Consider the following 4,657-nt stretch of genomic DNA (forward strand, 5'->3'; position numbering starts at 1 on the left):
TCCCGGTGTCCCCCTCCGCTCCCAGCTTCCCTCTCCCCGTTCCGAGCCGGGCCATGCCCCTGGTCCCGGGCGGGGCTGCTCCGTCCCCGTCCCCGTCCCCGTCCCCGTCCCCGTCCCCATCCCCGTCCCCGTCCCCGTCCCCGTCCCCGTCCCCGTCCCCGTCCCCGTCCCCGTCCCCGTCCCCGTCCCCGACCGTCCCGCCGCGGTCTCGCCTCCGCCCGGCTCTGCCCGTGCTGGCGGTGCCGCTGCTGGGCGGGCATCAGTGCCTGGGGCTGGGATGGCATCGCCTCCCTTTGGCTCCGCCTGTCCCGGCCCCGGCCCCGGCCCCGGCCCCGGCTCCTCCCGGGGCCCGCGGAGGACACACGCGGCGCGGCCGCTCCCGCCGCCTGCGCTGCGGCTCCCCCGGCCCGAGCTCCGCCGCTCGGCAGCGCGGCCGCCGGCCCCGAGCCGCCGCTGTCCCGTTCCACAGAGCGAACGCCTGGGGCTGCCCGGCCCGGGGCGGCTGAGGGGCGCTCGGGGGCCGTTCCTGGCCCCGGGCCGAGCGCTGACAGCCGCGTCTCGCCGGCAGGGAAGGCGCAGCAGGGCCTGAAGGAGCGGTACCGGCTGGGTTCGCTGCTGGGAGAGCGGGCGTGGGCTGAGCGCTGCATCCCTGATGCAGAGCATCCCGGGCTGGCTGAGGGGTCCCAGAGCCCCGGCACGGCCCCAGCTCCACTGAGATCGTGCCCCTGGAGATCGTGCTGCTGGCCAAGGTGTCCTCTGGGTGTGCTGGGGTCATTCAGCTCCTGGAGTGGGTTGGGTTGAGCTGCCCAACAGCTTCTTGTTGGTGCTGGAGCGTCCGGAGCAGTGCCAGGACCTCTCGGGTTTGCAAGCAGAGTGGAGATTGCTGCTGGAGCAGGAGGTGCAGGAGCTGTTCCAGCAGGTGCTGGAGGCTGTGCACTGCACCAGCTGCGGGGTCCTGCTCAGGGACATCAAAGCAGAGAACATCCTGCTCGACCTGGCCACTAGGGAGCTGAAACTGATCGACTTTGGCTGTGGCACCTTCCTCCAGGACACAGCCTACACGCAGTTTTCAGATGAGCCCTCCCAGGGGATGCTCCTGGGCATCTCATGGCCCAGCCTGGGTGTAGCACCGGGGCTTCCCCCTATTGCAGCCGGGATGGGATCAATGCTTGAGCCAAATTAATTTGGGTGGGGGTGTGAGGGGTGCCAGCTCCCAGCCCTGCTGACAGCCTTCATCACCCACACTGCCTTGAGCTGGGGCTGGAGCTGGGGCAGCCAGGCTGACAAAAACCCCATGGGGGTAGCAGAGAGGGGGATCAGACCTCATGCCCCAGCCGGTTTGGTGTGCAGGCAAGAAAGGGCTTGAACTGCTCTGCACTGCTTGTTTGCCTTGGCTTATTTTTTGGGGCCATGCAGGGGGGAGAAGAGTGGGTTTTCTCCACCTCTGGGTGGGGTTTTCTTTTGCATGTCATGGTTATGCTTCCCTGGGGCTTCTGCTGCTCTCTTCCAGCACCAGTGGATTCTTTTCCAACCCCGAGTTTGTACACAAGTCCCAGGTGCTGGCGAGAGGGCAGTGGGTCACACCCTGTGCCACTGGGGCAGCCCCCACATGCCCAGGGATGTTGGGACCAGGCTCTGGGAGCAGCAGCATCCCCCTGATGAACTCCATCTGTATTCCATAGGAGCCCTGTCCTACAGCCCACCAGAGTGGATCCACCACCAACGCTACCATGGCGAGGCAGCAACGATCTGGTCCCTGGGCCTCCTGCTGTACCACCTGGTCATGGGGAAGCAGCCGTTCAGGAGGGGCCAGGAGATCATCTGGGGATGGATCCTGTTCCCACGAGGGCTCTCTCAAGGTGGATCCTCATCTCTGGGCACAGGGGGAATACCAGTGCTGGGAGACAGCAGCAGGCTCATGAGCATCCTGTTCTGGCAGCTGCTGAGGAGGTGGCACATGTCCTGCTCTCCTGCTCTCCTCCAAACAGAGAATCCATGGGGAAGTTTAGGCACAACCCTGGGCACACCCAGCATGGCCTGGGCAAAGGAACGGGGGGAAAACTTCTGCAACGTACTGGTGATTTCTGGTTTCTGTCTTCAGAGTGCCAAGATATTATTAAGAGGTGTTTGTCCATGCAACCCTTGGACAGGCTGTCCTTAGAAGATCTTTTCTGTGATCCTTGGCTGCAGAGTGTTTATCTGCCCTAGAAGATGGGAGAGACCCACGGGCACAGTTGGATCCAGGAGCCTGGCAGGTAACAGCTGCACACATCCCTTGGCAATCAGTGGCAAAGCAAACCAGACTGGTTTTGTCCTGCTGTAGCTCTGGACAGGGATCATGAGAAGGGAACACGCAGCTCTTGGGCTGGAGCTGAGCTGGAGACCTGGTGTGGCAAGCAGTGGTGGCCACCATCCACCCTGGGTTTGCTTGTCTGGTTCATTGATGGCTGGGGCCCTGGGCAGAACACTGACAGCCTGGTCTGGCCCCCAGGGAAGGAGAAGGAGCCCCTGGAGAAGCTGTACCAGGTGGGGCTGCTGCTGGAGACACCAAGGACAACCTCAATTATGACAATCTCTTCCTCAGCCTGGCCAGCTGAAGATGATGGACTTGGATTCTGGCACCTTCTGCACAGATCCACACCCAATTTGTGGGTGAGTCCACAGCCAGGGGGATGCTCCCAGATCTGGGCACAGCGTGGCCTGGCCGGGCACCAAAGGTTCCGCCCTTTGCTGGGGCAGATGCAATGAATTCTTCAGTGGCTGCCAAGCTGCTTTTTGGCTCTGGGCAGTTTCTGAGGGGCTGGATGTGCCATGGCTGGCTGCAGGCTGGGCACAGCCCTGCCCTCCTGCTCTGTGCCCAAGGCAGCAATGATGGGCAGCTTTGGGCACCGCTCTGGGCACGGCCAGCATGGCCTGGGCACGGCGGGAGCTGGGACAAGGGGGACAGGAGCCTTCAGCTGACGGGCGGTTTCTGGTTTCTCTCCTTGCAGCCGGGCTCTGCAGATGCTGAGGCTGCTCTGGGCTCTGCCAGGGCTCTGCTGGGCTCAGCCCTGGGCACGGCTGGGCCCGCTCTGCCCTCACATGGCTCTGACAGCTTTGCATCAGACAAACCCATTCCGAGCACAGCACCTGAGCTTTGTGCTTCTGCAGGTGAGGGAGACTCTCCTGCAGGCCAAGACATTGCAGTTAGGGACACACATCCAGTTGGCAAGAACCCAAACTCTCCACAGTCCCAGCTGAACACCTGCATCTCCACGGGATGTTTTGTTGGTCCCACTCTTCATTCCTTCTTGGCTGCAATTGTGCAATTGCACTTTCTTTTTCCTCTAGAAGTGCCCCGAGTGGACAAAACCTGGCGAGTGGGCCGTGCTCCTAAGGCAGTGCAGTCTGGAGCTGAAGGATGGAGAATTGCCCTTCTGCACTTCCAAACCAAGCAAAAAGCCATAAGTGAGGCTTTCTTTAAAAAAACCCTGATAATTTCAAAGGTAATGTGCAGCTCATACACAGTGAGAAAGAAGGGCATCTTCTAAAGGATTTGGGTTGTGACAGAATTGAGATTCCCAGTCCTGCTTGGAGCTGGCAGGGCACAAAGGAATTTCTTCTTGCTTCCCACGAGTTTCACTACAATTTAAAATAATAATATTGGAAACAAACCCCAAAATCTTTTTAAAAAAGGTTACTGAGGCCAGTAAGATGCATCAATGCCAGCAGCTCATTTACCAAATCAATAAATGAGTTTTCTGTTTCAGAAGATCTGTAACATCTTAATTCAAAGTTACAGAAAATTTTTCACTGCACACTTGGGTGTTTTTATCTTTCACATTTTATAGAGGTTTTTTCATTTTCTTTATCGTTTTTCTTTTCCTTTAAACAGCAAACATGCCATAAAAAAGGAGTGTCCTTTGCTCCTGGTTCCCATGAGGAGCAGCTCCTTCCCGCTGGCTGAGCTGCTCAGGCAGAGCCCGGCAGCTCCTGGCCCTGCAGGGCTGAGGCTTTTCCCCATTGCTGGGCTCAGACTGATGGAGCAGCACTGCAGAGCACGGGGACACACAGAGGGACCAGGAGCAGCTGCCTTTGTCCACCTGGAGCTGCAAGGGCCAAACTCTGAGCAGACAGGGCTGGCAGAGACTCACAGGCTCCTGTTTGCTGTGCTGCCCCACTTGTGCCCAGCCCAGCTCTGTGTGGGGCAGAGGGAGAACAAGGGGCAGCTCCCTCCCAGCCCCCAGCGCAGGGACCCCTCTGGCCCCGGGGCTTGGGGCACTGTCAGCACCCACTGCTGCAGCCACCGCCTCTGCTGGCACTGACAGCAACCCCCAAATTGTGGCTGATCCCGAGGGAGCAGCAGCAGGGCCTGGATCTGATCCCTGACTCTGGGGCAGGGCTGGACAAATGACCCCCACAGCAGCAGCAGCAGCAGCAGCAGCAGCAGCAGCACATGGACCTGAGTTTCAGCACAGCCCCTGCCACTCTTCCCTCCCGTGTGCAGTGGTGTCACAGCAGCCTGGGCCACCTGGGAGCCCCCAGGGCCAGCAGGGACTGGAGATGGCAGCCCTGGGCTCCTGGAGGTTGTGCAGGGAACAGAGGTGGGGACTCCCTGTCCGTGTGGAGCTTCCAGATGGAAAAGGCTGCTGTGAGCAGGCAGCTCCAAGGGCACAGA

The sequence above is a fragment of the Sturnus vulgaris genome, unplaced genomic scaffold (assembly GCF_052056855.1).
Source record: "Sturnus vulgaris isolate bStuVul1 unplaced genomic scaffold, bStuVul1.hap1 Scaffold_87, whole genome shotgun sequence".
NCBI lineage: Eukaryota > Metazoa > Chordata > Aves > Passeriformes > Sturnidae > Sturnus > Sturnus vulgaris.